The sequence below is a fragment of the Sphaeramia orbicularis genome, chromosome 19 (genome assembly GCF_902148855.1).
Source record: "Sphaeramia orbicularis chromosome 19, fSphaOr1.1, whole genome shotgun sequence".
NCBI lineage: Eukaryota > Metazoa > Chordata > Actinopteri > Kurtiformes > Apogonidae > Sphaeramia > Sphaeramia orbicularis.
The window spans coordinates 41,220,317-41,247,619 of NC_043975.1; positions in this window are offsets into that span (position 1 = coordinate 41,220,317).

Here is a 27,303-nt window from a genome sequence, read left to right on the forward strand (position 1 = left end):
GCTATATTTTCATGTCACAGTTGGCCAAGTTATATTTGAACTGAATTAACCTGATAAAAAACAAAATCTATTCTTTTAGATTCCCCAGTTTTTCTTACAAGATTATATACTACATATCACATGTTTTATTCGTACAGGTTCAATATGGAGTATGGTGCTGATCCATCCTGCTTATGTTACACCAATACGTACATTAAGAATGTCACATGTCACTTTTTAAATCAACAGTTTTCTAATAATAAGCATTTTTATAAAGAAATAATATTCTATATTATTTACTCTTTAGTATGATGATAGACTATACAATAAATAATTATGATCCTAGTTTTTGCACAGGGATCATTAGTGTAAACGGTGACATGGCTGCAGAGCATCAGTATGCAACAACCATGTCACATCCGTCCACTGACACATTTTGTGTTTCTGTGTCAGCTGTTATTGCTTTAGATCCACGATACTAACATGTATGAATAAGAGGATAATTAGCAATATTAAGTCTATAAGTTTATTCCGAAGAAAGTACTGGAACTGACCAGATCATCATGGGTAATATCACATCCGTCCACTGTCACATCCGTCCACCAGCAAACGTTTCCACATACACGTGCTATTCAAAATCCAATATTTCTGAAAATATAGCTTCCACTGTCAAATAATATCAGTAGTCTTTGCACAAATGGATTAGAATTATTTCCACACACAGTTCTATGCATTTCTTACAACTTTTTTATTTTTGACAAAAATGGCCACTCATTTGACCCCCTTAGTAAATTTTAGCAGTTATGTCATTTTGTTTACAGGTCCAAGATGACTGAGACTATTCCTGATATTGTGGCTTTTTTGAGAGGCTGTCATGTCTCAGAAGAAGCCATCAATTGGATTGAAGACCAAAAGGTAGTGTGAAATGCATTTTTGTTCTATCTTGCCAGTATAACATGGGGTTATATTATTGTTCATTTAGACTGTGCATTTCATGGGAGCTTTAGACTAATAATTGTTACCTGCTCTTTGTGTAAAGTCTTGCCGTAGATTTTTTTGTCACTCACAGAAAGCCTTGTAATATTTGGGGAATATTTTGCACTCTTATGTGAGATATTTCTGCTTTTTCTCTCAGCTTTTATGTTATCCCTAACGCATTCCTGCTTCTGTTACACTGCCTGCAGATCGACAGAGAAGTCATTTTGCTGATGGAAGATGCAGAGTTGGAGAAATACCTGCCCTCGTACGGAGACAGAATTGCACTGGTCAATTTCTGCAAATCCCAATCACACTCCAAACAAAAGCAGGGACTTTTTGAAAAACTAAGGGAGAAACTTAAAATGAGAAAGCAAACTGATGATAGAGAGCAAGAACCAGAAATATCTAACAGAACCAAAAGAAGAGCTAAACAGACTATGCGAGCAATTGAGATAGGCTGGATTCATACAGAAAACAACATAAGTGAACAGGTTAGAGCAAAACAAGGAGGGGGAACAAGAAAGGTGACAGTTAACACCAAGGCAGGTTTTAGCGAAATTCTTAATCAAGGGAAAGAAATGTTTTTTCCCAAGGGAAAATCTAACAAAGGTCCTGAGAGTGATTTTGAATTTGATCTTTGGGATTTTAAACAAAACTCACTTCCTCCTGATATTACTGTCAAAGAAATATACAATGCAGTGAAGCTGCCAAATCTGAGGTTTTACCTGGCAACACAACGAAAAACAGTAAGTGTGGATGATGAAAGTGATGATGACACACTCATTAAGGGAGATGAAGAGGAACCAGTGAATGAAATCATAGTTCCGATAAATAACCAGCAGCAACAACCTGTAGAAGTACTTCCAGAGGTTTTCATTGTTTCAGAGGACATGAGTACTTGGTCTTCAGTCAATTCCCAAAACCATAGTGTTTCTAATGATTTAGCATTTGTCATTAAAAATTCCATGGCTGTCACTGATAATATGCCAGACTATGCTTATAGTGTTTCAGAATTGAATGCAGACAACTCTGACCCTGAGATTACTTTTGGTCCAAACCCAAACAATAACGAGGACTCCCTCAGTGACACCCTCATTTATCAGAGTGATGATTTGCCTCCAACCAGTCCACACAGCATCACACATGAAGTAACTTTGGTGTTACACTATGCAAACACCTTCAATGAAATGACTGAGGCTTTTTCAGACAATGACATTTTGAACAAAACAATAAAAGTGCAGCGCATCCTCCCTGACCAGTCTTTAGAGAATGGTAGTGGTTCAGGTTTATTCAGAGATGTCTACACTAGCTTCTGGACAGAGTTTTATGAACGCTGCACTCTTGGAACAACATTTAAAGTGCCTTTTCTTAGACATGATTTTACAGCAGTAACATGGAAAGCAATTGGTAGGATATTTATCAAGGGGTTTCAGGATTGTGGGTACCTGCCCCTGAAACTTGCCCCACCTTTTCTAGAAGAAATGTTTTTTAGGAGAGTTTACAGTGACCTAAACAAAAGTTTTCTTGACTTTTTAAGCTCCCATGAGCAAGATGTGATCAGAAAGGCACTTGATGACTTTGAGTCTGTGGATGCTGATTACCTCCTTGATGTGCTTAACAATTATGAATGTAGAAAAATGGTCACATCAGAAAATTTCCCAGAAGTCTTGGCTGAATTGTCCCACAAAGAACTTGCACAAAAGCCAATGTTTGTAATCGACTGCTGGAGAGAGATTTTACAGCCACAAGTGCAGCTCAACTTTGAGAAACTGAATGAAATGTACAATGAACAAAAACCTACACCCAAGAAAGTAGTTGATAGGTTGCACTTTCCAAGCACAATGACCCCAAAAGAAAAAGAATCTGCAAAATACTTAACAAAATACATCAAGGAACTTAGTGAAGAAAGACTGGGGAAGTTTCTGAGGTTCTGAACAGGTTCAGATTTATTGATTTCTGCTTTTATTGAGGTTGAGGTATTGCTCAGACCAGTCTCACACGCAGACCCATCGGGCGTACATGTGCATCCATATTGCAGTTGTCTGACACGTATGATAATTTTCCAGATTTCCGCAGTGAGTTTTAATGCTGTTCTGGACAGTAACATCTGGATAATGGATATTGTGTAGATAACACAAACAAACAGACATACAAACAGTTGTATCTCAGTTTTCATTCAGGTAAATCTTTCAGGTAAAACAGTTGTGAAATTCAATTATAAATGACATGTGCATTGAAAGTTTTTCTGTTGACATGTGAAATGCCTATTTATCTTAAATCTTTTGTATTTTTGTTTTTTCTGTTCTATTTGTCAATGTTACTTGACCTTTATACTTGAAACTATGTTACTGTGTAATGCCAGGGATTTTGATGTCTCTGGTACATCATTTGTTATTCTGTGAAAATGCTACATTAGTAATAGTTCAATGTTTGAAACAAACTTATTAGAAAACATTGCATACATGAATAAGTGTTTCATATAACATTCAGAGCAATAAATGCTGAGTGAAATTAAAATGTTTTGGTCATTTTTGCAACAAACTAGAGAAGCCTAAAGCTACTTACTACTAATTTCCAGTAGAGTTACAACAACAAAACAAAACAAAAAAAAGACCCACATTTGGGCCTGACCTATTTTGTAGGTGTAAAAACCATAGGTTGTTAAAAAATTGTCATGTATTTCACTTCTTAAACGTAAGTACAGTTCTGCAGTTGTGGGTGCATCCACTGGAGCATCCCAACCATGTTCTTCCATTAGGAGAGTGCAAAGTTCAAAAACAGTTTCATCACAGGGGTATTGTCCTTTAGGTCTGCACTCCTCCTTTTGCATATCATTGTCTCCTCTGGAATGACAGGCTGCAGCTTATCCTCTCCGCCATAAAGTTGTGGTACAGTGTACATGAGAACGGGTCTTCCTCCAAGCATCCCATAACCAGGTCTCATCCTTATGCGGTGAGAATTCCAGGTTCTGACCACTCCATCCAGCTCATCCTGAATAACAATATGTACATTTAAAATTTAGGAATCAGCAGCCTATTTATTATTAGGTGTGTGCAATATAGATAGCCTTCTTCATGCATATTAATATAAACATATAGAGCTGGATCTATTAAAGGTTTGCGTGTATTAAAACGTGTGCAAACTCATTGCACGCAAAAAATGTACAAACTGATTTACTAGCAGTGTGCAAAAAGGGTTGTGTCTTGCAAAGGTGCAAAGTAGCATGTCTGCATCCAGTTACTACATTTGCCACAATGAATAAGCAATATGGGGCATTTACACGCAGTAGTGCCTGTGCTGGGAGGAGAAAATGTAAATATATTAACTTAGCACACGCAAAGTGATTTATCAAACCCGAAAGCAATTTTGCTCATAGAAACTGCGTCTGTAGTTACCACGTCTCAAAAGGAGGTGCAAAGGGGTTGGATGTGAAATTGCGTACTCATGGAAGTGGTTAGGAGACATCAAAATGATGAAACAAGATGCAGAGAATGCATTTTTCACCCTAGTGTGAACATTTTTGGAGTGACAGAAGAAAAAATCATTGAGACATATGCCCCCCCCACACCACCACCCATAAACTTTACAGGACTCGTTTCCACTCCTGATTATTGTGATTATAAATAGGCACCGACATTAGGCTACAGTGTGACAAAATTATGTGCGCGTGACAGTTATTCATTCCAACTACCCCCCCCCCCCCCCCCCCCACACACACACACACAAACACACACACACACCTACCTTTAAAATGAAATATAAATGAATGAATCATGTAATACCTTCTATGACTAAACTCCTCCAACATCACATTTCAGTATCTCTGGATCATTCAGCCCACTGTTCCCATTACTACACACAAATTGTGATCCGGCCCATAATGTTATATACTAAAAATTACCTGTATTATGTTAAGAAAACACTACACAGTCATTCATGTCTGGTCACTTGTGGTTTCCAGTCGTCTTCTGGTCCCCACTCTACCTGGAACATACAGACTAAAGCTAGTACACAGCAGCAAAGTCCTGTCTGGGATTTACTTTAGTGATGAGTGGGGTCGGTTTTTTTTGTTTGTTTGTTTGTTTTTTGCGCTCACTGAGTGTGCGCGGGAGTGACAGAGACAGAACGGAGCTAAATGTTAGAGTCAGTGTTGAACTAGCAACCAGGTAAAAACTGGAGAGGTTATCGCCATGAAAAGGCTTTCCAAGGCCTTTACTGCACAGTTTAGAAGAGGAGAAAAGAGGAGGATGAAAACAAATCCAACTAGAAGTACTCGGAGAGCGCAGACCTTCGCCAAGGCTGATCAGTGGCCCCCCCTGTGGGCCCCCCCACCCCCGATCACCACCAAAATTTAATCATTTCTTCCTTATCCCATTTCCAACAAACCCTGAAAATTTCATCCAAATCTGTCCATAACTTTTTTAGTTATGTTGCACACTAACGGACAGACAAACAAAAAAACAAACAGACAAACAAACAACCCTGGCAAAAACATAACCTCCTTGGCGGAGGTAATTACAGAGGTATGGAACCTGTTATAATGTTAAAAAAGGTTTGATGTTACTAGCTAAAGCTAGCTGAACTGAAATGAAGCAAAGTTGGCTAACAATGGAACTGTAGATGATTAAGATATGAGATATCTGGTAAGCTGTGGTTTACTGCTAATGAACTGGGTTATATATGTTTATCTATGTTTGTATCTGGTTTAACTGCTGGTTAGCTGGTTTATATGTTTCTATCTGGTTTAACTGCTGGTTAGGTGGTTTATATGTTTCTTTCTGGTTTAACTGCTAGTTAGCTGGTTTAGTATGTATGTTTCTATCTGGTTTAACTGCTGGCTGCTTTGTGCATCTCCTCTCACGCTTTGCACAACATTGTTTTCACGTAAGTTCCGTTGTGTATGGATCACACACACACACCCCCAACCTTCTATAGGGAATTTATACATCATAATGTACATGTGTTTGTGTCTCTGCTCAGTCAATGAGCCGCCCTAACCCGACCCCCAAATAAAGTGTCCAGAGTAACCCGCTGATTCGTGCCGCACTAATTTCTTTGAATAGGATGGTGAGGAAGATAAAATATATGAAATAACTAAAACTAATACTAACACTAAACTAAACTAAAACTAAGCATTCACAAAAAAAACGATAACAAATAAAAACTAGCAAGCATGCTCTAAAAACTAATTAAAACTAACTGAATTAGAGAAAAAAAAAAGTCAAAACTAAATAAAACTAGACTATAATTAAGAATCCAAAACTATTATAACCTTGCTTCCATGCACCTTGCTCCATGCTCCCGGCTCAAAGTTCTAGGCTCCAGGCTCAAGGCCCAAGGTACCAGGTTCGGGGTAAGTTCCAAGCTCGAAGCTCCGGGCTCCAGTCTCCGCAATACAGAATCCAGGCTCGGGGCTCCGGGCTCCATTCTTTGGTTCAGTTCATGTCTCGAGGTTACTGGCTCCACGCTCCAGGCTCCGGGAGCCAGGCTTTGGGCTTGGGGTCTTTTTCCAGGCTCAAAATTACAAGCTCCAGGGTCCAGGGTCCAGGCTCCAGACTCCAGGCACCAGGCTCCAAGCTCCAAGCTCCAGGCTCCGCGCTCCAGGCTATGGGCTTGTGATCAGTTCCAGGCTCGGGGCTCCAGGCTCCAGGATCAGGGTTCGGGGTCAGTTCCAGTCTCCTGGCTCCATGCTCCATGATCCAGGCTTTGGGCTCGGTGTCTTCTTCCAGGCTCCAGACTCAAGGCTCCTGGCTCCAGGCTCCAGGCAGGGGGGCCGGTTCAAAGTTCCTGTCTCCTGGCTTCAGGCTCCAGGCTTCTGGCTCGGTGTAAGTTCCATGCTTGGGGTTTCATGCCCATGGCTCCAGTATCTGGGCACGGGTTTTTTTCCAGGCTCCAGGCTCCAGGCTTTCGCCTCAGGGTCTTCTTCCAGGCTCAAGTTTCTTTGCTCGGGGTAAGTTCCATGCTCGGGGTTTCATGCCCTGAGCTCCAGGCTCCTGGAACGGGGTCATTTCAATGCTCCGGGCTCCAGAATCAAGGCTCCAGGCTCCAGACTCGGGGTCATTTCCAGGCTCCGGGCTCCATGCTCCGGACTCAGGGCTCGAGACTCCAGGCTCCAGGCTAAAGGCTCCAAGCTCTACTCTCCAGGCTCCAGGCTGCAGGCTCTAGGGTCTGGGCTCCAGGCTCCAGGCTCCAGACTCCAGGCTCCAGGATCCAGGCTCCAGGCTCCAGGTTCCAGGCTCCAGGCCCCAGGCCCCAGGCCCCATGGCCAGAGTTTGGGCCCTGGGCTTAGGCTCAGTTATAGGGTTCAGGTTAGGGCAGAGGCAAGGGGTCAGGCTCAGTTCCAGGATGAGGGTTAGGGCTAAACTCAAGGATTAGGGTTAGAGTTCAAATCCAAGACCAGGGTTAGGGCTCCGAGCTTTGGCTCAGTTCAAGGGTTAGGGCTTTGGCCAGGCCCAGGTTAAGGGCTCCTAGCTCGTGCTCAGTTCAAGGCTCAAGGCTTTAGGCTCCGGGCTCCTGGTCCCAAGCTCCGGACTCCAGGCTCTGCATTCCTTGCTCCGGGCTCGGGGTCAGTTCCAGGCTCTGGGCTCAAGGCTCCGCATTTAAGGCTCCGGGCTCCGGGCTCCAGAATCCCGGTTTTTATTCTTTTCCAGGCTCCACGCTCCAAACTAAATGTTCCAGACTCCAGGCTTGGGGTCAGTTCCAGGCTCACAGCTCAAGGCTCTTGACTCCAGGCTCCAGGCTCCAGGCTCCAGGCTCCAGGCTCCAGGCTCCAGGCTCCAGGCTCCTGGCTCCAGGCACCATTCTCAAGTTCAGTTCCACTCTTGCGGTTCCTTGCTCCAGGCTCCAGGCTCAGTTCTCTGGGCTCAAGGCTTTGGGCTCTGGGTCTTCTTCCAGGCTCCAGACTCCAGGTTCCAGGTTCTAGCCTCCAGGCTCCAAGCTCCATTCTCCGCACTCCAGGCTAATGGCTCGTGATCAGTTCCAGGGTCCCGGCTCCAGGTTCAGGGTTCTGGGTCAGTTCCAGGCTCTTGGCTCCAGGCTCTGCAATCCAGGCTTTGGACTCGGTGTCTTCTTCCAGGCTCCAGACTCCGGGCTCGGGTTCTGTTCCAGGCTCTGGGCTCTTGGCTCTTGGCTCTGGTTCAGAGATACAGGATCTGCGCTCCAGGCTATTGGATCAAGGCTCAGGGCTCCGGATTTTGGGTCAGTTCAATTCTCTGGCCAAAAGGCTCCAGCCTCTAGACTCGGGGTCAGATCCAGGCTCCCGGCACCGGGCTCCACGCTCCACACTCCAGGCTGTGGGCTAAAGGCTGAAGGCTCCAGGTTCAAGGCTTCCAGGGTCAATACTCAGGGTCAACGGTCCTGGCTCCATGTTTGGGGTCAGTTCCAAGCTCCGGGCTCCAGGCTAGAGACTCCAAGCTCCATGCTAAAGGCTCAAGGCTCTGTGTCAGTTCCAGAATCTCGGCTCCAGGTTCAAGGCTCCATACTTCAAGCTCGTGGCTCCAGGCACCAGGCTCAAGGCTTGGGGTCAGTTCCAGGCTCCGGGCTCCAGGCTTAGGCTCCGGGCTCCGGGCTCCGGGCTCCGGGCTCCGGGCTCCGGGCTCCGGGCTCCGGGCTCCGGGCTCCGGGCTCATTGTCATTTTCAGGCTCTGGGCTCAGGGCTCCAGGCTCCAACCTCCCCGCTCCAGGCTCAAACGTCCAGGTTCCGGTGCTCCGGGCTCCTTTCTCCAGGCTCCTGGCATGGGGTAAGTTCAACATTCTGGGATCCAGGCTTCAGGCACCAGGCTTAAGTCTTTGGGTAATTTCCAGGCTCCGGGTTCCACACCCTTGGCTCACGGCTCCGGGCACGGGGTTATTTCCATTCTCTGGGCTCCAGGCTTTGGGTTTTGGGTCTTCTTCCAGGCTCAAGGCTCAATGCTCCTGGCTCAAAGCTCCAGGCTCAAAGCTCTTGGCCTCAGGCTCCGGGTCACTTCCAAGCTCCGGGCTCCAGGCCCCAGGTTCTTGGTTGGGGGTCAGTTCCAAGCTCGAAGCTCCGGCCTCAAGGCTCCGCAATCCAGGATCCAGGCTCCAGGTTTTGGGTCAACTCCAGCCTCCGGGCTCCAAGCTTCATTCTCGGGTTCAGTTCCAGTCTCGAGGTTCCTGGCTCCAGGCTCTTGGCTCCAGGCTTTGGGCTCGGGATCTTCTTCCAGGCTCAAGACTCCAGACTCCAGGCACAAGACTCCAAGCTCCAGGCTCCGTGCTTCAGGCTATAGGCTCATGATCAATTTCAGGCTCTGGGCTCAAGGCTCCAGGTTCAGGGTTTAGGGTCAGTTCAAGGCTCCAGGGTCCTGGCTCCAGGCTTCAGGCTCCAGGCTCCATGATCCAGGCTGTTTGCTCGGTGTCTTCTTCCAAGCTCCACACTCCAGGCTCCAGGGTCCAGGCTTTGGACTCCAGGCACCAGGCTCCAAGCTCCAGGCTCCGTGCTCCAGCCTATGGGTTCATGATCAATTTCAGGCTCCAGGCTCCAGGTTAAGGCTTTGAGGTCAGTTCCAGGCTCCTGGCTCCTGGCTCCTGGCTCCTGGCTCCTGGCTCCTGGCTCCTGGCTCAAGGATCCGCGATCCAGGCTTTTGCCTCTGTGTCTTCTTCCAAGCTCCAGACTCCAGGGTCCAGGCTCAATGCTCCTCGCTCCAGGCTCTTGGCTCGTGATCAGTTCGAGGATCATGGCTCCGGGCTCAAGTCTTTACAATCTGGGCTCTCGGCTCCGTGCACCAGGATCTATGCTCCAGGCTCCAGGCTCACGGGTCAAGGCTCCAAGCTCCAGGTTCAATGCTCCAGGCTCTTTGTCAGTTCCAGGCCCAGTGCTCCATGATATAGGTTCAAGACTCCAGGTTTTGGGTTTGGTCAAGGCTCCGGGCTCCTGGCTCAAGTCTCCAGGCTCAAGGCTCCAAGCTCCTGGTTCTGATCTCAGGGCTCGGGCTCGGGGTAAGATCCACGCTCCAGGTTCAAGGCTCCAGGCTCAAGGTTCTTGGTCAGTTACAGGCTCCAGGCTCTTGGTTTCGGGCTTCAGGCTCAGGGATCCAGGTTCACGGCTCAGTGTCAGTTTCAGGCCCCGGTCTCCGGGCTACAGGCTTCAGACTCCGGGCTCGGGGTCAGTTTCAGGCTCCGGGCTCCAGACTCAAGTCATTGGGTCAGTTTGAGGCTCCGGACTCCATGATCTAGGCTCAAGGTTCCGTGCACAAGACTCGTGGCTCAAGGCTCAAGACTCTGTGCTGCGTTCTCATGGTCAGTTCCAGTCTCTAGGCTCCGGGGTCCAGTCTCCACGATCAAGGATCCAGGATCCGGCCTCATGGTTTGTTCTTTGTTGAGGGCTCCAGGCTCCTTGCTCAAGGCTCCGGGATCCAGGCTCCAGGCTTAGACTCCAGGCTCCAGCCTCATGGCTCCAGGCTCAAGGCAGGGGGGGTGGTTCCAAGTTCCGGTCTCCTGGTTTGAGGCTCCAGGCTTCTGACTCGGTGTAAGTTCCATGCTTTGGGTAACATGCCAAGGGCTCCAGGATCCGGGCACGGGGTTTTTTCCACGCTCCGGGCTCCAGGCTTTGGGCTCAGGGTCTTCTTCCAGGCTCAAGGCTCCAGGCTCAAAGCTCATGGCTCAAAGCTCCAGGCTCTGGGCTCGGCATCAGGCTCTGGGCTCGGCATCAGTTCAAGGCTCCAGGCTCAAGGACCAAGGTTTCGGATTCGGGGTGTATTCCATGCTCTGGCCTTCGGGCTCCAGCCTCCGTGCATTGGGTCAGGTCCAAGTTCCGTTCTCCAGGTTTCAGGCTCCAGGCTTCGGGCTCCGGGTAAGTTCCATGCTCGGAGATCAACGCTGTAGGCTCCAGGCTCTGGGAAAAGGGTCATTTCTACGCTCCAGAAACCAGGCTCCGGACTCAGGGTCAGTTCCAGACTCCGGGCTCCAGGCTCCGGGCTCCAGGCTCAAGGCTCCAATCTCCAGGATCAAGGCTCCAGGCTCCAGACTCACGGCTCAACGCTCTGACCTCCAGGCTCAGGGTCAGTTCCAGTCTCCGGGCTCCAGGGTCCTGGCTCAAGGTTCCGTGCTCGAGGTCAGTACAAGGCTTTTGGCTCCCGGCTCCATGCTCACAGCTCCATGCTCCGGGCTCCAGGCTCCAGGCTCCGAGCTCTGCTCTCCAGGCTCAAGGCTGCAGGCTTTAGGGTCCAGGCTCCAGACTCCAGGTTCCAGGCTCCAGGCTCAAGGGTCCAGGCTCCAGGCTCAAGACTCCAAGCTCTTCTCTCCAGGCTCAAGGCTGCAGGCTTTAGGGTCCAGGCTCCAGACTCCAGGCTCCAGGCTCCAGGCTCCAGGCTCCAGGCTCCAGGCTCCAGGCTCCAGGCTCCTGGCTCCAGGCCCCAGGCCCCACGCCCCAGGCCCCAGGGCAAGAGTTAGGGCCCTTGGCTGAGGCTCAGTTCCAGGGTTCAGGTAAGGGCAGAGTCCAGGATTAGGGTTCAGTTCAAGGATGAGGGTTAGGGCTCAGTTCCAGGATAAGGGTTAGGGCTCAGTTCCAAGACCAGGGTTAGGGCTCTGAGCTTTGGCTCAGTTACAGGGTTAGGGTTAGGGCTTTGGCCAGGGACAGGTTAAGGGCTCCAAGCTCGTGTTCAGCTCAAAGCTCAAGGCTTTAGGCTCCAGACTCCTTTTCCCGGGCTCCGGACTCAAGGCTTGACATTCCTTGCTCCGGGGTCAGGGTCAGTTCCAGGCTCTGGGCTCAAGGCTCCGCAGTTAGGGCTCCGGGCTCCAGAATCCAGGCTTTTTCTCTTTTCCAGAATCCAGGCTCCAGGCTAAAGGTTCCAGACTCAGGGCTTGGGGTCAGTTCCAGGATCCAGGCTCAAGGCTACAGACTCCACGCTCCAGGCTCTCGGCTCCAGGCTCCAGCCTCCAGGCTGCAGCCTCCAGGCTACATTCTCCGGGCTCCGGGCTCCAGGCTTTTTGCTCGGGGACTTCTTCCAGGCTCAGGGCTCCAGCCTCCAGCCTCCAGCCTCCAGGCTCCAAGCTTCATGCTCCGCGCTCCAGGCTATTGGCTCGTGATCAGTTCAAGGGTCTTGGCTCCAGGCTCTAGGTTCAGGGTTTGGGGTCAGTTCCAGGCTCTTGGCTCCGGGCTCTGCGATCCAGGCTTTTGAATCGGTGTCTTCTTCCAGGCTTCCGATTCCAGGCGGGTTCCTTTCCAGGCTCTGGGCTCTGGGCTCTGGCCTCTGAGCTCTGGGCTCTAAGCTCCGGGTTCAGAGATACAGGATCTGCGCTCCAGGAGATTGGATCAAGGCTCAGGGCTCCGGATTTTTGGTCAGTTCAATTCTCTGGGCTCAAGGCTCCAGCCTCTAGACTCGGGGTCAGATCCAAGCTCCCGGCACCGGGCTCCACGCTCAACTCTCCAGGCTGCGGGCTACAGGCTCAAGGCTTCCAGGGTCAAAACTCAGGGTCAAGGGTCCTGGCTCCATGTTTGGGTTCAGTTCCAAGCTCCGGGCTCCAGGCTCACGGCTCCAGGCTCCAGGCTCCAGGCTCAAGGTTCGATGCTTGTGGCTCCAGACTCTTGGTCAGTTCCAGGCCCAAGTGCTCCATGATATAGGTTCAAGACTCCAGGTTTTGGGTTTGGTCAAGGCTCTGGGCCCCTGGCTCAACTCTCCAGGCTCAAGGCTCCAAGCTCCTGGTTCTGATCTCAGGGCTCGGGCTCAGGGTCAGATCCACACTCCAGGTTCAAGGCTCCAGGCTCAAGGCTCTTGGTCAGTTCCAGGCTCCAGGCTCTTGACTTCGGGCTTCAGGCTCAAAGCTCCAGGTTCCAGGCTACATGCTCGGGGTCAGTTCCAGGCTCCGGGCTTCAGGCTTCAGGCTCAGGGATCCAGGCTCCCTGCTCAGTGTCAGTTTCAGGCCCTGGTCTCCGGGCTACAGGCTTCAGACTCCGGGCTCGGGGTCAGTTTCAGGCTCCGGGCTCAAGGAACTGTGCTCAGTGTCAGTTCCAGGCTCTGGTCTCATGGCTCAAGGCTCGGGCTCAATTCTAGGATCTGGGCTCAAGTCTTTTAGCTTTGGGCTCTAGGCTCCACGTTCCAGGCTCCATGCTCAAGGCTCAAGGCTCCATGCTCAAACCTCCAGGTTCAATGCTCCAGGCTCTTGGTCAGTTCAAAGCCCCGACCTCCAGGCTATAGGTCCCAGACTCCGGACTCAGGGTCAGTTCCAGGCTCCAGGCTAAAGTCTACAGGTTCCAGGCTCTTTCTTCCGGGCTCCGGGCTCATTGCTTGTGGTCAGTTACAGGCTCCAGGTTCCAGGCTCGTGGCTCCACGTTCAAGGCTCCAGGCTCGTGGCTCCGCGTTCCAGGCTCCAGGCTCAAGGCTCCAAACTCAAGGTACAGGCTCCATTTTATGGGTAACTTCCAGGCCATGGGCTCCAGGCTCCGGTCTCGTTTTCAGTTTCTGTCTCTAGGCTCCAGGGTCCTAGCGCTGGGCTACGGACGATAAGCTCACCTCAATACTCAATGTTCACCTCTCGGTGAACCCATGTACCACACACTTCAGGACTGTTTTCCGTGGATCCGAGATCGGTGAAATCCCAGGCCCGGAATGAACTGCACCCTTCGGAAAATCATGTGGGAAAAACAAAAAAAAGAAAAAAAACAAAAAACAAAGAAAAGAACGAAAGAAGACTAAGAAGAAATTGAATTAGATTTCATTTTTTAGTGTTTCACACGAAAAGAAGCTGTTTTTGGTCACTTTGAGACTACGATGTTTTTTTCCTCAAAGAAAACTTCATGAACTGAAAAGATTCTAACAAAACAGCAAGAAACTAATTATTTCTGACTTGTTATTAGTGTTTTCCTGCTTTTCTTAGTAGAAAAGGAAAAAATGTCATTTTTTTTTTGCATTTCACGCGATAAGAAGCTCACTTTGAGACGTAGACGTAGTAGTTGTCAAGTAGAACATCATGACCTTAGAAGACTTTGACAAAACCACCATAAAACACTTATTTCTGACTTGTTTTTAGTGTTTTCCTTCTTTTATGAGTAGAAGAGGAAAAAATGTCATGTTTGAGCGTGTCAGACGATAAGCTGATTTGTTCACTTTGAGACAAGGAGTTTTTTTTCTCAAAGAAAACTTCAAGAACTGAAACGAGTCAAACAAAACAGCCATAAACCACTTATGTCTGACTGTTTTTTTGCGTTTTTCTACTTTTTTGAGTAGAAGAAGCAAAAATGTCATATTTTAGCGTTTCAGACGATAAGAAGCTGTTTTGGTCACTTTGAGGCAATGATGTTTTTTCTCAAGCAGAACTTCATGATCAAAGACGACAATGACAAAAAAGCCACAAACCACGTATTTCTGGCTTTTTTGTTTTTTAGTGGTATCCTTCTTTTTTGAGTAGAAGAGGCAAAAATGTCATTTTTGAGCGTTTCAGACGATAAGAAGCTGGTTTGTTCACTTTGAGACAAGGATCTTTATTCTCAAGCAGAACTCTGATAAGACTTTGACAAGAAAGCCATTAAACACTTATTTCTGACTTATTTTTAGTGTTTTCTTTCTTAACTGAGTAGAAGAGGCAAAAATGTCATTTTTGAGCATTTCAGACGATAAGTAGCAGTTTCTGTCACTTTGAGACAAGGATCTTTTTTCTCAAACAGAACTTCATTATCTGAGAAGACTTTATAAAACAGCCGTAAAACACTTATTTCTGACTTATTTTTAGTGTTTTCTTTCTTTACTGAGTAGAAGAGGAAAAAATGTCATTTTTGAGCGTTTCAGACGATAAGAAGCTGATTTGTTCACTTTGAGACAAGGAGTGTTTTTTTCTCAAAGAAAACTTCAAGAACAGAGAGTCAAACAAAACAGCCATAAACCCCTTATTTCTGACTTGTTTTTTGCGTTTTTCTACTTTTTTGAGTAGAAGAGGAAAAAATGTCACATATTTGCGTTTCAGAATATAAGAAGCTGTTTTGGTCACTTTGAGGCAAGGATGTTTTTTCTCAAGCAGAACTTCATGATCAGCGACACTATGACAAAACAGCCATAAACCACGTATTTCTGGCTTCTTCTTTTTTTTTTTTTTTTAGTGTTATCCTTCTTTTCTGAGTAGTAGAGGCAAAAATTTCATTTTTGAGCGTTTCAGACGATAAGAAGCTGGTTTATCACTTTGAGACAAGGATCTTTATTCTCAAGCAGAACTTCATTATCTCAGAAGACTTTATAAAACAGCCACAAACCACTTTTTTCTGACTTGTTTTTAGCGTTTTTCACCTTTTCTGAGTAGAAGAGGCAAAAATGTGATTTTTGAGCGTTTCAGACGATAAGAAGCTGTTATTGTCAATTTGAGAAAAGGATGTGTTAAGCAGAACTTCATGACCTGAGAAGATTAAGAAAAAACCACGATAAAACACATATTTCTGACTTGTTTTTGGTGTTTTTCTTCTCTTCTGAGTAGAAGAGGCAAAAATGTCATTTTTGAGCGTTTCAGACGATAAGAAGCTGGTTTGGTCACTTTGAGACAAGGAACTTAAATCTCAAGCAGAACTTCATGATCTGATAAGACTTTGACAATGAAAGCCATTAAACACTTATTTCTGACTTATTTTTAGTGTTTTCTTTCTTTACTGAGTAGAAGAGGCAAAAATATCATTTTTGAGCGTTTCAGACGATAAGAAGCTGTTTTGGTCACTGTGAGACAAAGATCTTTATTCTCAAGAAAAACTTCATGAACTGATAAGACTTGGAAAAAAAAAAAAAGCAATAAACCACTTATTTCTGAGTTATTTTTGGTATTTTCCATCTTTTCTTAGTAGAAGTGGATAAAAATGTAATTTTTGAGCGTTTAAGACGATAAGAAGCTGGTTTAGTCACTTTGAGACAAGAATGTTTATTCTCAAGCAAAACTTCATAAACTGATAAGAGTCGGGAAAAAATGCTATAAACCACTTTTTTCTTACTTGTTTTTAGTGTTTTCATCCTTTTCTGAGTATATAGGTAAAAATGTCAATTTTGAGCGTTTTACACGATAAGAAGGTGTTTTTTTCAATTTGAGACAAGGAATTTTTTTCCTCAAAGAAACCTTCATGAACTGACTGATGACTGGAACAAAACAGCCATAAACCACTTATTTCTGACTTGTTAGTAGCGTTTTTTTTTTTTTTTTTTTTTTTTTTTTTTTTACTTTTCTGAGTAGAAGAGGCAAAAATGTAAATTTTTAGCGTTTCAGATGATAAGAAGCCTCTGTGGTCCCTTTGTGGCAAGGATGTTTTTTCTCAAGAAGAACTTCATGATCAACGAAGACTATGACAAAACAGCCATAAACCACATATTTCTGGCTTGTTTTTAGTGTTATCCTTCTTTTCTTAGTAGAAGAGGTAAAAAATTTCATTTTTTAGCGTTTCAGACGATAAGAAGGTATTTTTGTCACTCTGAGACAAGGAATTTCTTTTTCTCAAGGATAACTTCATGAACTGATAATACTCGAACAAAAATGCAGTAAACCACGTATTTCTTTCTTGTTTTCATGTTTTTCGAACTATATGGGTAAAAATGTTCTTTTTGAGCGTTTTACACGGTAAAAAGGATTTTTGGTCACTTTGAGACAAGGATGTTTTTTCTCAAGCAGAACTTCATTATCTGAGAAGACCTTGACAAGAAAGCCATTAAACACTTATTTCTGACTAATTTTTAGTGTTTTCTTTCTTTATTGAGTAGAAGAGGGGGAAAAAATCATTTTTGAGCGTGTCCGACGACAAGAAGCTTTTTTTTTTTTCACTTTTAGACAAGGATGTTTTTTTCTCAAGCAAAACTTCATGAACTGATAAGACTCGAACAGAACAGCCATAAATCACTTTTTTCTGACTTGTTTTTAGCGTTTTTCTACATTTCCGATTAGAAGAGAAATAATGTCATTTTTTAGTGTTTCACCCGATAAGAAGCTTTTTTTTTTGTCACTTTGAGACAAGAATGACATGCCATAGCACATTTACAAAACAGCCATAAACCACTTATTTCTGATGTGGTTTTAGTGTTTCCTTAAATTTCAGACTAGACTGGTAAAAATTTCATTTTTGAGCCTTTCACGCAAGCAGAAGTATTTATGGTCACTTTTGAGACTAGGATGTTAATTTCTCAAGAAGAACTTCATCATTTTTCCGTTGACAACCAGCCATAAAACACTTATTTTCTGACGTGTTTTTCGTGTTTTCTTGCATTTCTAAGTAGAGAAGGACAAAATGTCATTTTTGAGCGTTTCACACGAAAATAAACGCTCTGAAACGAGGATGTTTTTTCTCAAGCAGAACTTCATGATACGACTTTGACAAAACAGCCACTTATTCCTGACTTGTTTTTAATATTTGTCTTCGTTTCTGAGTGCAGCCAGTAAAAAAGTCATTTTCGAGCGTTTCACTTCAAGAGAAGCTGTAGGATTTTTCAATTTTTCCCGCCAGTGTCTTACTTTGTTATTTTTTTTCCAAGACAGAACCCTGGTTTACGACGGCGTATTAGGGCCACATAAGAAAAAAAACGCTTGTCACTACGAGAATAAAGTCATTATTTAACGACAATAAAGTCGTTATTTAACGAGAATAAAGTCGTTATTTAACGAGAAAAAAAAGTCGTACTTTTACGAGATTACAGTCGTAATATGTTGAAAATTCGGCAGAGTTTCCGGCTTTACAGCGAATACAACAAGTGAAGCAGCAACTTTCACGCCTGTTGGACCGGACGGACCAGGTAATGCACCAGCTACATTGTCTTCTAAAGTCATCTAGGTCTACTAAATTCACACTTTCCCAAAGTTTATGAAATAAATGTCAGACTTTGATTGCTGGGACGTTATCCCCAAAGAGTTCTACCGCTATCTTTTTTGACACGAGTGGTTAAGCCGAAATTCAATCACTAACACATCTAAACCAAAGACTGTAAATGTTGTTCTTCCTTAGACAATTAATGATCTAATGTCTTTTTTTATGTTTGTTTACATTATTATTATTATTATTATTATTACATGCATGCACCGACTGCTTTTTGCATAAGGTAGTGTGAGCATCCGTCGGCCCATTTCCCATGTTGAAGAAGAGCATCATACAGTAATAAGGCATGATATTGGTAAGTTACAGGACTTGTGACCCAATAAAATCAATTTAATTTTAACATAAGATTGTTTATATTATTATCGGCTAAAATGTGCTTAGAGGCTTTATTTGTGTCTTCGTGCATAAGAAATCAATATAAGTGAATCCGCAAAGGAACTTTGTGTTGGTAAATGCAAGTTCTGCAAATTTACAGGATTTCAGTTCTGTTCAACATGTTGACGCTCATATGAACTATGTTTTCGGCTGAAAAATGTCATTTTTCATCACAATTATTGCTATATTTTCATGTCACAGTTGGCCAAGTTATATTTGAACTGAATTAACCTGAAAAAAAAAAAATCTATTCTTTTAGATTCCCCAGTTTTTCTTACAAGATTATATACTACATATCACATGTTTTATTTGTACAGGTTCAATATGGAGTATGGTGCTGATCCATCCTGCTTATGTTACACCAATACGTACATTAAGAATGTCACATGTCCCTTTTTAAATCAACAGTTTTCTAATAATAAGCACTTTTATAAAGAAATAACAATTCTATATTGTTATTTACTCTTTAGTATGATGATAGACTATACAATAAATAAATATGATCCTAGTTTTTCTACAGGGATTATTAGTGTAAACGGTGACATGGCTGCAGATCATCAGTATGATGGGATCCACAACACCCATGTCACATCCATCCACTGACACATTTTGTGTTTTTGGGTCAGCTGTTATTACTTTAGATCCACGATACTAACATGTATGAATAAGAGGATAATTAGAAATATTAAGTCTATAAGTTTATTCCTAATAAAGTACTGGTACTGACCAGATCATCATGGGTAATATCACATCCGTCCACTGTCACGTCCGTCCACCAGCAAACGTTTTCACATACACGTGCTATTCAAAATCCAATATTTCTGAAAATATAGCTTCCACTGTCAAATAATATCAGTAGTCTGTGCACAAATGGATTAGCACTATTTCCACACACAATTCTATGCATTTCTTTCAACTTTTTTATTTTTGACAAAAATGGCCACTCATTTGACCCCCTTAAGTAAATTTTAGCTGTTATGTCATTTTGTTTACAGGTCCAAGATGACTGAGACTATTCCTGATATTGTGGCTTTTTTGAGAGGCCGTCATGTCTCAGAAGAAGCCATCAATTGGATTGAAGACCAAAAAGGTAGTGCGAAATGCATTTTTGTTCTATCTTGCCAGTATAACATGGGGTTTTATTATTGTTCATTTAGACTGTGTATTTCATGAGAGCTTTAGACTAATAATTGTTACCTGCTCTTTGTGTAAAGTCTTGCCGTAGATTTTTTTGTCACTCACAGAAAGCCTTGTAATATTTGGGGAATATTTTGCACTCTTATGTGAGATATTTCTGCTTATTCTCTCAGCTTTTATGTTATCCCTAACGCATTCCTGCTTCTGTTACACTGCCTGCAGATCGACAGAGAAGTCATTTTGCTGATGGAAGATGCAGAGTTGGAGAAATACCTGACCTCGTACGGAGACAGAATTGCACTGGTCAATTTCTGCAAATCCCAATCACACTCCAAACAAAAGCAGGGACTTTTTGAAAAACTAAGGGAGAAACTTAAAATGAGAAAGCAAACTGATGATAGAGAGCAAGAACCAGAAATATCTAACAGAACCAAAAGAAGAGCTAAACAGACTATGCGAGCAATTGAGATAGGCTGGATTCATACAGAAAACAACATAAGTGAACAGGTTAGAGCAAAACAAGGAGGGGGAACAAGAAAGGTGACAGTTAACACCAAGGCAGGTTTTAGCGAAATTCTTAATCAAGGGAAAGAAATGTTTTTTCCCAAGGGAAAATCTAACAAAGGTCCTGAGAGTGATTTTGAATTTGATCTTTGGGATTTTAAACAAAACTCACTTCCTCCTGATATTACTGTCAAAGAAATATACAATGCAGTGAAGCTGCCAAATCTGAGGTTTTACCTGGCAACACAACGAAAAACAGTAAGTGTGGATGATGAAAGTGATGATGACACACTCATTAAGGGAGATGAAGAGGAACCAGTGAATGAAATCACAGTTCCGATAAATAACCAGCAGCAACAACCTGTAGAAGTACTTCCAGAGGTTTTCATTGTTTCAGAGGACATGAGTACTTGGTCTTCAGTCAATTCCCAAAACCATAGTGTTTCTACTGATTTAGCATTTGTCATTAATAATTCCATGGCTGTCACTGATAATATGCCAGACTATGCTTATAGTGTTTCAGAATTGAATGCAGACAACTCTGACCCTGAGATTACTTTTGGTCCAAACCCAAACAATAACGAGGACTCCCTCAGTGACACCCTCATTTATCAGAGTGATGATTTTCCTCCAACCAGTCCACACAGCATCACACATGAAGTAACTTTGGTGTTACACTATGCAAACACCTTCAATGAAATGATTGAGGCTTTTTCAGACAATGACATTTTGAACAAAACAATAAAAGTGCAGCGCATCCTCCCTGTCCAGTCTTTAGAGAACGGTAGTGGTTCAGGTTTATTCAGAGATGTCTACACTAGCTTCTGGACAGAGTTTTATGAACGCTGCACTCTTGGAACAACATTTAAAGTGCCTTTTCTTAGACATGATTTTACAGCAGTAACATGGAAAGCAATTGGTAGGATATTTATCAAGGGGTTTCAGGACTGTGGGTACCTGCCCCTGAAACTTGCCCCACCTTTTCTAGAAGAAATGTTTTTTAGGAGAGTTTACAGTGACCTAAACAAAAGTTTTCTTGACTTTTTAAGCTCCCATGAGCAAGATGTGATCAGAAAGGCACTTGATGACTTTGAGTCTGTGGATGCTGATGACCTCCTTGATGTGCTTAACAACTATGAATGTAGAAAAATGGTCACATCAGAAAATTTCCCAGAAGTCTTGGCTGAATTGTCCCACAAAGAACTTGCACAAAAGCCAATGTCTGTAATCGACTGCTGGAGAGAGATTGTACAGCCACAAGTGCAGCTCAACTTTGAGAAACTAAATGAAATGTACAATGAACAAAAACTTACACCCAAGAAAGTAGTTGATAGGTTGCACTTTCCCAGCACAATGACGCCACAAGAAAAAGAATCTGCAAAATACTTAACAAAATACATCAAGGAACTTAGTGAAGAAAGACTGGGGAAGTTTCTGAGGTTCTGAACAGGTTCAGATTTATTGATTTCTGCTTTTATTGAGGTTGAGTTTATCGCTCAGACCAGTCTCACGCGCAGACCCATCGGGCGTACATGTGCATCCATATTGCAGTTGTCTGACACGTATGATAATTTTCCAGATTTCCGCAGTGAGTTTTAATGCTGTTCTGGACAGTAACATCTGGATAATGGATATTGTGTAGATAACACAAACAAACAGACATACAAACAGTTGTATCTCAGTTTTCATTCAGGTAAATCTTTCAGGTAAAACAGTTGTGAAATTCAATTATAAATTATATGTGCATTGCAAGTTTTTCTGTTGACATGTGAAATGCCTATTTATCTTAAATCTTTTGTATTTTTGTTTTCTCTATTCTATTTGTCAATGTTACTTGACCTTTATACTTGAAACTATGTTACTGTGTAATGCCAGGGATTTTGATGTCTCTGGTACATCATTTGTTATTCTGTGAAGATGCTACATTAGTAATAGTTCAATGTTTGAAACAAACTTATTAGAAAACATGGCATACATGAATAAGTGTTTCATATAACATTCAGAGCAATAAATGCTGAGTGAAATTAAAATGTTTTGGTCATTTTTGCAACAAACTAGAGAAGCCTAAAGCTACTTACTACTAATTTCCAGTAGAGTACAACAATAAAACAAAAAAATGACCTACATTTTGGCCTGACCTATTTTGTAGGAGTAAAAACCATAGGTTGTTCAAATATTGTCATGTATTTCACTTCTTAAACGTAAGTACAGTTCTGCAGTTGTGGGTGCATTCACTGGAGCATCCCAACCATGTTCTTCCATTAGGAGAGTGCAAAGTTCAAAAACAGTTTCATCACAGGGGTATTGTCCTTTAGGTGTGCACTCCTCCTTGCATATCATTGTCTCCTCTGGAATGACAGGCTGCAGCTTATCCTCTCCGCCATAAGGTTGTGGCACAGTGTACATGAGAACGGGTCTTCCTCCAAGCATCCCATAACCAGGTCTCATCCTTATGCGGTGAGAATTCCAGGTTCTGACCACTCCATCCAGCTCATCCTGAATGACAATATGTACATTTAAAATTTAGGAATCAGCAGCCTATTTATTATTAGGTGTGTGCAATATAGATAGCCTTCTTCATTCATATTAATATAAACATATAGAGCTGGATCTATTAAAGGTTTGCGTGTATTAAAACGTGTGCAAACTCATTGCACGCAAAAAATGTACAAACTGATTTACTAGCAGTGTGCAAAAAGGGTTGTGTCTTGCAAAGGTGCAAAGTAGCGTGTCTGCATCCAGTTACTACATTTGCCACAATGAATAAGCAATATGGGGCGTTTACACGCAGTAGTGCCTGTGCTGGGAGGAGAAAATGTAAATATATTAACTTAGCACACGCAAAGTGATTTATCAAACCCGAAAGCAATTTTGCTCATAGAAACTGCGTCTGTAGTTACCACGTTTCAAAAGGAGGTGCAAAGGGGTTGGATGTGAAATTGCGTACTCATGGAAGTGGTTAGGAGACATCAAAATGATGAAACAAGATGCAGAGAATGCATTTTTCACTCTAGTGTGAACATTTTTGGAGTGACAGAAGAAAAAAATCATTGAGACATATGCCCCCCCCACACCACAACCCATAAACTTTACAGGACTCGTTTCCACTCCTGATTATTGTGATTATAAATAGGCACCGACATTAGGCTACAGTGTGACAAAATTATGTGCACACCTACCTTTAAAATGAAATATAAATGAATGAGTCATTTAATACCTTCTATGACTAAACTCCTCCAACATCACATTTCAGTATCTCTGGATCATTCAGCCCACTGTTCCCATTACTACACACAAATTGTGATCTTAGTAGATCCGGCCCATAATGTTATATACTAAAAATTACCTGTATTATGTTAAGAAAACAGAACTGCATCAAGTTCTTGTCCAAGAAGTCACCAGTGAAGTGTGCGTCTTCTCTTAGAGTTTGAAAGACGTCCATCCAAAACTGGATGCATTGTTTACGCAGGACTCCCCACCACGACTCTATACGTTGATTGGCAGTGCTGCATCCGTATATGAAACTTTGGTCTCCTGCATATACATCAGTGTGATTTCTACGCAGGAACCGCTGCATGTCTCGAACGTATGCATTTTCCGTACCTGGATCAGCCCGGAGTCTTTGGGGACAGCCTCCAAGGCGAGTCACTGTGTTAATAAAGTCATCTGCAATTACTTTTGGGTCACTGTTGGTGACATAGGCCTCCATCCACATGATGTGACGGCTAAAGCCATCAATACAGCCATTGCCAGCAATACCATACGGCTTCAACTTGTCATAGGAATCCAAATGCCACAGTGCGTTTGGCCCTCTTACGCTGTACTGTCTACGCCGAAGGCGCCGTCTTCTCCGCTTGTCTACTCCATCTGGATCCAAAACTCGGAGTAGAATCCTCACAGTTTCTTGAGAAACAACAAACCCTTTCTGTATAGCTCGCTGGTGTAGCCACCGATAGCCCTGCAGCCGTCCACTTCCAGTCAGTTCCTCCTCCACAAAAGAGGCAATTTGCTCCGAATCAGTTTGGTTCTTACGACGAAACAAACCTAAATGTTTGCAAACGCGCTTCAAAGTCCTTATACTAATGATAATGTGTTGATGGTGGGCACATAGGCTCAGTATTTCGCTGTGAGTAAACTCCAAATGAATATAACTTCACAAAATGTTCCAGGTTCTCCATTATGCGATGAGTGGGTACGACTTTCTTCTCGTTAAATAATGACTTTATTCTCGTTAATTAATGAGTTTTTTTCTCGTTAAATAACGACTTTATTCTTGTTAATTAATAACTTTTTTGTCGTTAAATAACGACTTTATTGTCGTTAATTAATGAGTTTTTTTTTCTCGTTAAATAACGACTTTATTCTCGTTAATTAATGACTTTATTCTCGTTAAATAACCACTTTATCCTCGTTAAATAATGAGTTTTTTCTCGTTAAATAACGACTTTATTCTCGTTAAAGAACGACTTTATTCTCGTTAAATAATGAGTTTTTTTGTCGTTAAATAACGACTTTATTCTCGTTAAATAACGACTTTATTCTCATTAAATAATGAGGTTTTTTTTTTTAAACTACGACTTTATTCTCGTTAATTAACGACTTAATTCTCGTAGGGACAAGCGTTTTTTTTTTCTTATGTGGCCCTAATACGCCGTTTTTTTTTTTTTGTTTTTTTTTTGTTTTTTTTTTAACCTTTGGTGCTTTTCCTCATCTGGAGGTGGAAACCTAATCTCCTGGCCCGGTCTGAGTCTTTTTTTTTTTTTTTTTCTGTCTCACTCCCCATGTCTTCCTTCCAGCATCCTTAAAGTAGCACACTGAGCTCTGTCATTTTTCAAACTACCCCAGTGGTACCCCGAACAAAACCCAGGGGTTAGAATTCTTCTCCTCCTGGTCTAGTCTGACATTTTTTTCTGTCTGTCTCCCTCTCTTTTCTCTCCAGCATCCTAAAAGCTTCACACTTAGTTCTGGCATTTTTCAAACCACCCCGTGGAGATGGAATTGCAGCCACACACCAGTGGAAGAACTCTGTCCATGGTCCTGATTCTTTGTCTTTCTTTCTCTCTCGCTCTCTCTCTCCCTCTTTCCTCCAACCCCCTTAAAGCTGCACACTGATGTGCATGGACGAGGAAGAATACTGGGAAATGTCGCACTGACCCTTGTCAGGGTTAGACCGGGACGGCTGGTGGACGGTGTGGAGTCTGTCTTTTTTCAAGCCTGTGTGGATTGTTATTTTTCCAAAGACAGAAAACCGGTTAGCCTAACCCCTTTTTTAACCTCCGGTTCTTTTCTCATCTGGAGCTGGATAACGATAAAACAGTAAATGTCATTTTTGAGCGTTTCACTTCAAGAGAAGCTGTGGGACTTTTCCTCATCTGAAGCTGGAAACCTCCAGACTTCAGGCTCCAAACTCCATGCTCCGCGCTCCAGGCTATTTGCTCGTGATCAGTTCAAGGGTCCCGGCTCCAGGTTCAGGGTTCGGGGTCAGTTCCAGGCTCTTTGCTCTAGGCTCTGCGATCCAGGCTTTGGACTCGGTGTCTTCTTCCAGGCTCCAGACTCCGGGCTCGGGTTCAGTTCCAGGCTCTGGGCTCTGGGCTTTTTTCTCTGGGCTCTGAGCTCTGGGCTCTGGGCTCCGGGTTCAGAGATACAGGATCTGCACTCCAGGCTATTGGATCCAAGCTCAGGGCTTCGGATTTTGGGTCAGTTCAATTCTCTGGGCTAAAGGCTCCAGCCTCTAGACTCGGGGTCAGATCCAGGCTCCCGGCACCGGGCTCCATGCTCCACGTTCCAGGCTGCGGGCTACAGGCTGAAGGCTCCAGGCTCCAAGCTCAAGGTTCGGTGCTCAGGGTTTTTTCCAGGCTCCGTGCTCCAGGCTCCATGTTCCCTTCACACGGCTCCGGGCTCGTGGTCATTTCTAGGCTCCGGGCTCCAAGGTCCAGACTTGGGGTCAGTTCCAGGCTCCAGGCTCATGGCTCCATGCTCACGGCTCCAAGCTTCGCGCTCCGGGCTCCGGGCTCCGGGCTCCGGGCTCCGGGCTCCGGGCTCCGGGCTCCGGGTCTTCTTCCAGGCTCCAGACTCAAGGCTCCAGCCTCCAAACTCCATGCTCCGCGCTCCAGGCTATTTGCTCGAGATCAGTTCCAGGGTCCCGGCTCCAGGTTCAGGGTTCGGGGTCAGTTCCAGGCTCTTGGCCTGGAAGCCTGGAGGCTCTGCGATCCAGGCTTTGGACTCTGTGTCTTCTTCCAGGCTCCAGACTCTGGGCTCGGGTTCAGTTCCAGGCTCTGGGCTCTGGGCTCTGAGCTCTGGGCTCCGGGTTCAGAGATACAGGATCTGCGCTCCAGGCTATTGGATCCAAGCTCAGGGCTCCGGATTTTGGGTCAGTTCAATTCTCTGGGCTAAAGGCTCCAGCCTCTAGACTCGGGGTCAGATCCAGGCTCCCGGCACCGGGCTCCACGCTCCACGCTCCAGGCTGCGGGCTACAGCCTGAAGGCTCCAGGCTCAAGGCTTCCAGGGTCAAAACTCAGGGTCAAGGGTCCTGGCTCCATGTTTGGGGTCAGTTCCAAGCTCCGGGCGCAAGGCTCAAGGCTCAAGACTCCAAGCTCCATGCTCAAGGCTCAAGGCTCCGGGCCAGTTGCAGAATCTCGGCTCCAGGTTCAAGGCTCCATGCTTCAAGCTCGTGGCTCCAGGCAAATGGCTCAAGGCTCGGGGTCAGTTCAAAAGGCTCTGGGCTCCAGGCTTTCAGGCTCCAGGCTCCGGGCTCAGTGTCATTTCCAGGCTCTGGGCTCCGGGCTCCAGCCTCCAAGCTCCAGGCTCAAGGCTCCAGGTTCCGGCGCTCCAGGTTCCGGCGCTCCAGGCTCTGGGCTCCTTTCTCCAGGCTCCTGGCATGGGGTCAGTTCAAAGTTGTGTTCTCCATGCTTCAGGCTCCAGGCTTCTGGCTCGGTGTAAGTCCCAGGCTCTGGGTTCCACGCCATGGGCTCAAGTCTCTGGGCACGGGGTTATTTCCAGGCTCTGGGCTCCAGGTTTTGGGCAGTTGGTCTTCTTCCAGGCAAGGTTTTTATCGTTAACAAAAATGAACGAAATGACGAAAACTAAAATTGAAAAAACATTTTCGTCAACTGAAATAAACTAAATGTCTAATTAAAAGAAAAATAAAAGATAACTAACTGAAACTGTATTGTGTGGTTACAAAACTTACTAAAATGTATAAAAATTACATTCGTCTTCGTTTTCGTCTTTGTAAATGTCGGATTGATATCAGATTGATTTATTTCACTCCAGCAGTTTGAGCTAGCCGCACCATACAACACTACACAGTCTTTCATGTCTGGTCACTTGTGGTTTCCAGTCGTCTTCTGGTCCCCACTCTACCTGGAACATACAGACTAAAGCTGGTACACAGCAGCAAAGTCCTGTCTGGGATTTACTTTAGTGATGAGTGGGGTCGTTTTTTGTTTGTTTGTTTGTTTGTTTTTTGCGCTCACTGTGTGTGCGCGTGAGTGACAGAGACAGAGCGGAGCTAAATGTTAGAGTCAGTGTTGAACTAGCAACCAGGTAAAAAC